At 36.2% G+C, this 6,865-nt stretch overlaps 1 non-coding gene across 1 annotated transcript; it reads left to right on the top strand.

Moving 5' to 3' along the window:
* Positions 1-5,704: 5,704 nt before the first annotated feature.
* Positions 5,705-5,921, top strand: LOC141417613 (small nucleolar RNA U3). The gene has a single exon (XR_012442267.1). It is a non-coding gene; the product is annotated as a small nucleolar RNA U3 (small nucleolar RNA).
* The last annotated feature ends 944 nt before the right edge of the window (positions 5,922-6,865 follow it).

Below are 6,865 nucleotides of genomic sequence, written 5' to 3'. Positions count from 1 at the left end.
GGTAAATGAGGTGGTGAATATGTTAATTGGCTTGATTTAATTATTACCTCATGTATACATATATCAAATCATCACATTGTACCCAATGAAAATATACCATTATCACTCATCAATCAAAGCAAATCTTCTCATAAACTTATGGATAGAACGTGGTGTAATGGGTAGGACACACATAAAAGCTGGAAGACCAGCTAGGAGGACATTGCAGCCATGCAAATGAGGGTTGACTGATGTAAGACTCAGTTATGCAACTCATCTTGGAACCAGCCATTGCTGTTCTGTGGTATTTAAAGGCAATAAATTGTTGATGCTCCAATATAAGTCTTTGCATCCAGAAAGTGATGACTTTATTTTCACTAACTCTGTAATCTAGCTAAAAGAATCATTTGTCATGTCCTGAATCTGTTCTATAAAATTTTCAATTTTGTCTTTCTGCACATGTAATTGCTTCCTCCTTGGAATGCATTTTCCTTTTCATGTAGGCATTTGCTCTTGAGACTTTACTCAAATGTTAATGAAGTCATATTTTCTTTAAATCATGTGCTATGAAATTTTATCTGATTGTATGCCGTATGTTAGTTTATATTATAATTGCTAATTTTTATTCTCGAGTACAGACAACCTGGTAATTTATCCTAATTTCAAGATAACAGTTTATCAGTTCACAATTTCATGGATACTGATCTGCAGTTCTATGTACCCAAGAGACATGAGACTCCTCTGAGATAAAGGACTTAGATACTCAAGGCATAGCAGGTGGTACATGCTTCCAATTCTTTGATTCTTCTTCTCTAAGTTCTATGGGAGTAATACACAGAAGCCCAGGTACATACTGTGCACTGTGTGTTGCAGTTGAAAAACCCCTAATTTAGGAACTTTGAATCTTTTGTAACGGGTTTTAAAGTAGTTTTACAGATTTTTTTTCTCTGAGGAAAGATAATGTATTTATAATACTGATAATCAACAAAACTGGCTTCTGTTCTACCTTTCAGTTGCTGTTCACGCTACATTCATCCTTGAAACGATAGTATGTAACAAAAAAGCAGCTAGGGCTATATGTAGAATCATGAGGTACCTGTAGAGAATCGTTTTCCAGTGTTTTTAATGCAAGCACCAATATGTGCCTATGTCACCCATGTCCTTAGTCCAGTCCTATATACCCTTAGGGATCAATAACATATGTACTGATAAAGTAAAACACCTGATTACTTTACTGCTTCCTACTGTCTGTATCTTCCTTAATTCTACTAACGTGGCTTCACACAAATTTAGTGTATTACTTATTTTTTAAAATTTAAATACTATATTGCTGTCAGCTTCACTACTTGTTGGACTATAGATTGTGGGGAAAGTTTATTTGTCAAATAATCACTAAGTGCTACAGATTTAAAAACAGAAGATATTAAATAAGTGTGTGTGTCTTAATCAGCAGTGAAGAATTCTAGGAAGAGCAGTTTAGGAATCACTTCTTGGCTAATTGTAAGCACAGAAGGAAAAGGAAGAGTATTCTTTAGTCAGATAGCAAGCATTTGTTCATAAAGGGACTCCCCACATCCTTGGGCTCCTACCCTTTGCAGGTAAGAAAGCTATGATTAGCCCTGTAGTGTCCCTCACATAAAGGGAGTTTTGCTCAGGGAAATTCTTTATCCTAGGGACTTTCACCAGTGCTTTACAAGGCATCTATTATCTCTCAGACTCAGGTCTTTTGTGCCAACACAACTCTCCAGGTACTATTCATTATATGTATTTGTCAAAAAAAAAAAGTAATACCCCACAGCCAAAACAAAACAAAATGAAACAAGACAACATGACCTAAGGTGTAATATTGCCCCTGGTTAGGAACTCTTGGGCAAGATGAAAAAGTCTCATGTTGATGTACTGTGTGTCAAGATCAAGATAAATTCTAATGCTATATGGAAACAGCTACTGACTTTGTGGTCTCTGACTTCCTAGACAAGATATTATTCTCCTTGAGGTGAACCCCACAGGTACTATTAAGATCCCAAATAGGTGCCCACTTCCCTATGAAACCAAGGAATTATCTACATCTGATGCATACTTTTTAAATCCAATAGTGTTTATTCATTCATTGGTTCAAAATGTTTGATGAGCTGCTGTGTGATAGGCTATTTTTCTGAGTGTTGAGATGGGTCACTGGATAAAGTAATGCCGAGGGTTTCATATTACATTCTATTAGGAGGAGATAAATAATAAAATTATGCAACTTAAATGGGCAATTTCATGTTGTGACAGGTCCTTAAAAAGCTACAGCTATGAGACTGGGGATGTAGCTTAATGGTGGAAGAGCTTGCTTAGTATGTATGAGGATCTGGATTCAATTCCCAGTACTGGAGGAAAAAGTAAAAGAATACAGAGTGAGATAGTGCCATTGAGGATGGGTAGTGACAGGCTTCTTTAGACTCAGAGAAGCTGAGGAAGGCTTCTCTTAAGTGGTGATCATTAAATGTAATGATATCTGAATGACAGAAGAGGTTGGGCCTAGGAACTGGTGATGGGCCTTTGTTTCAAAAGGAAGTAAGAGCAAAGATACTGAAGAGACAGATGAGCGTATTTTTTTTATACCAATGAATCATTATTTGGGTATTGTCTTGTGACATCTTTCGTTATCAAAAAAGCAATGGCTATATTTCCTTGAGTCTTTAAAAGAACTTCACCTTAATTATCTCAGTCACTTAGAAACTAAACCAGGTCATTTTGATTGTAGCTGGTGCTTGTCAAAGGGACCCATCCCACCTATTTTTTTAAACTTTATTTTTGAATTACCATATATTAATAATATGAGGGAATTTTATTGTGATAATTCTATATATCTTTACAGTGTACCTTGAACAAGTTCACCCCTACATTATATTTCCCACCCCCCTTTTTTCCATCCCATCTATTTTTGACTTATTAATTTGTTTCCTGGTTCTATCTTGCCTTTTAGAATTTGAGCTTTATAAAAGATGGTGGCTGGGAATAGGCACTTGCCTATGATCACAAAGTCCTGAGTTCAAACTCCGTACCACTAAAAACAAACAAATAAATAAAAATATGGTATGCTATTCAACCATAACAAAATACTATAGAATGGGTGGTTTAAATAATGGGAATTTATTTCTTACAGTTCTGGAGGCTGGGAGGTCTAAGATAGAGGTGTTGGTGGATTTGGTTCCTGGTGAGGATCCTCTTGTTGGGAGAAAAGAGATTTTATCTCTTCCTCTTCCCACAAGAACACTAATCCCATCATGAAGGTCCTACCTTCATGACCTAAACCTAATTACTTCCCAAAGACCCCAACTCCAAATACCATCATATTGTGGAGTAGTGTTCCAATTTATGAATTTAGGAGGATTACAGATATTCAGCCCATGATAGATGGGAGCTATGCATTGCATACATTGGGTATTCACTAAATTGTTTGAAATACTAATTGGGTGAAACAGTGATGCAGTTTCATGCAAATAAAGACCTGGAACTTGCAGTATGGCTAGTCCTGGCTTAAAATATATCCTTAATTGAACCCATTTTGCCTCCCTAATTGCTAACTCCTCTTTCTGGTTTCAATTTAGCTGCCAGATTTCCAAGAAAAGCTTATCTTGGGTAGGTGCCCTTCCGGGTACTTCTGTCACACACTGAATATCCAATTCTCATCCATTTCCTTATATGTTGTCCTGACTCATGTGCTTTTGACAATCATCACCCTCCTATTCCTATTGCACGGTACAGTATTTGTTGCACAATAATTGCTTAATTATTGCTCACTTTAATTGATGTATGATTCTTGGTGAGTTGAAAACTTATTGAACCTTAGTTTCCTCAGCTGTAATGTGTGACTAATCCATTTTACTCCATGAAGATAATTCAGTGAACTAATGCATATGGAAAGTGTTGTTATTTCTCTTTTACCTCTGTCTTACCCACCATTTATTTATTCTCTTTTAAAGGTCTTTACCTTACTTGCAACACACCTTATAATTTACCTATCTGAAAAGGTTAAGGGAACTGTGGCAGGTGATTTCAAAATAGATCTATGTTTCTAGGACAGTAGCTATAATTCTTTAAATGCCAAGGATAAAACAGCACAATGATGTTTTGTCTGAAGGTAACCTTTTATTGCAATGATTATAGGCAAGAGAATTTTCTGTGTCTTTTGTAAAAGCTCACAATAATGTAGTATTAAATTCCTTCATATACCTGTGTTAGGTTATGATAAAGATATGGGTAGAGTAACAATAATTTGTGATCAGAAACTTAGCTGGTCAAGCTGACAAACATAAAAATATTTATAAGGATAATTGGCTATAATTGAAGTTATGAGGATTCTGGAAAATATAAGGGGTGTGATTGGATAAGATGGGTCTAGATGACTTTAGAGTTCATCATTGTTTGCATTAACAGATTATTTATTTTACAAACCTCCTTGAAGATAAGAAATATATCATATATAGATAAAATATAGAAATAAATATATGCTACTATTAAATGGAGTACTTGGTTCTATACTTTTATTTTTAAGTTAATTTTATTTTTATTAAAGTAATGTATGTATTTAATATTAAAACACCTAGGTTGCTCTACATAATGGATCTGCCACCTTTTCTGCACTTCAGCTTTCTTTCTCAAGGTATGTAAACTCATATTATTTAACAACATGCAAATATTAATTCTTGATTACTGATTTTTAACTTTACTATCTGTTGTAATGGTTAATAACATGTTTCTTATATCACCTCATTCATCTATCAGTCCCCACCATTATCTTCTTGTAGTTGTATATCAGTTTTTGTATTGATAGCATTTATCGTAATATGTAAATACTATTGATAGATTTCTTTCATTCTGTCACAATCATTTTCTTTCTGGAATTCCTTGCTCTTTCTCTCTCTATCTCTCTTCATATTTGCTTTAGTTTTCTCTTTACCCATGTTTTTTTCCACCAAAATGTCCAATAGCCCAATCATTTTCCAAATATTTAGACACATCAATTAGCCTACAATTTCCTGTTTTCCTCAGAGGGCTCCTGCTGTAGCCCTTGCCCCTTCTCTTGCCTGGCCTGACTGCTCCACACACAGCTGCAGTAGCTTGTGTCCTGGGACCTCATGCTGTCTAGCCTCAGTGGTAGAAACCCTGTCTTCAATTTCATTCTCCCTCTCTCCCTAGCTTCCTAAGAAGACAGCATGGATGATAACTTTTTTTCCAGTCCCTGTATGTTTCAAAATGTCTTTATTTTACACTTAAAACTTGACTGGCAGTTTGTGTTTAAAGTTCCAGGGTGAAAATGTTGACATTATTAACACATTGCTTCCCACATCCCCTCTGGTTTTGCTATTGAGAAGTCCAGTGCCATTCTGATCTTTTGTATATAATGTTTATTTCTTACTTTGAATATCTGAATGAATTTTATGTATGATGTAGTTACAGAAACTTATCATTTTAAAGTGTTTTTAAATTCACAGAAGTTATAAAAGTAGTGTAAATGATTCTTGCAGGACTTCCTCAATAGAACTCCAGAAGCCCAGCAACTAAGACAAAGGATGGACAAATGGGACTTCATAAAATTAAAAAGCTTCTGCACAACAAAAGAAATGGTCTCTAAACTGAAGAGACCACCCACAGAGTGGGAGAAAATATTTGCCAGCTGTACATCAGACAAGGGACTGATAAACAGAATATACAGGGAACTTAAAAAACTAAACTCCCCAAGACTATACTTTCAGGGATCATTTCTATAGTTCGTTACTAGAGAAGTTTCTCTGATCGTGTAGAGTACCGGAAACCATGAGGAGGAGACACAACGTTCTCACCTGAGCGTGAAGCTGGCTTTGGGTGCTGTTGTGTGGCAGCTGCCATTTGCCATTGATGATCGTTCTTCCTCCTCCTGTGAGAGAGGAAGAGGGTGGGGGCGTCGTCTGAGTGGAAAAAAAAAAAAAAAAAAAAAAAAAACTAAACTCCCCAAAAATCAATGACCCAATAAAGAAATGGGCAACTGAACTAAACAGAACTTTCTCAAAGGAATAAATTCAAATAGCCAAAAAAACACATGAAAAAATGCTCACCATCCCTGGCCATAAAGGAAATGCAAATCAAAACCACAGTAAGATTCCATCTCACTCCTATTAGAATAGCTATCATCAAAAACACCACCAACCACGTGTATTGGCAAGGATGCGGGGAAAAAGAACCCTCGTACACTGCTGGTGGGAATGCAAGCTGGTACAACCACTTTGGAAAATAATATGGAGGCTTCTTAAAAAACTAAACATAGATCTGCCATATGATCCAGAAATCCCACTCCTAGGGATATACCTAAAGGAATGAGACTCAGGTTATTCTAAAGGCACCTGCATACCCATGTTTATTGAAGCACTATTCTCAATAGCCAAGTTATGCAAACAGTCAAGATACCCCACTACCAAGGAATGGATTAAGAAAATGTGGTACTTCTATACAATGGAATTTTACTCAGCCACAAAGAAGAATGAAATTTTGTCATTCGCAAGTAAATGGATGGAACTGGAGAACATCATCTTAAGCAAAGTTAGCCAGGCCCAGAAAGCCAAAAATCGTATGTTTTCCCTCATTTGCAGACCATAGACCTAAAACAAATGCAGTAATGTTATTTGACATGGGTCACATGCTAAGAGGAGTACGCATACCAGAGTAATAGGGAAAGGCAGGAAACCCAAAACTTGAAAGTGTTTGGTGTGGCCACTGTAGAGGAGTGAATAAAGTATTTTTAAACTGACAGAGGCCACTATGGGAAGATGACCAGGAAGTAGTGAAGAGGTCTGGTAGAGATGAACCAATTTGGGTTGTAATACACTTGTGCATGGAAGCAATGCTAGGAATCTCTGTATAGCTA

The sequence above is a fragment of the Castor canadensis genome, chromosome 15, assembly GCF_047511655.1.
Source record: "Castor canadensis chromosome 15, mCasCan1.hap1v2, whole genome shotgun sequence".
Taxonomy (NCBI): Eukaryota; Metazoa; Chordata; class Mammalia; order Rodentia; family Castoridae; genus Castor; species Castor canadensis.
Note: the sequence above shows the minus strand (reverse complement) of the source record. Positions and strands in the feature narration are given on the sequence as shown.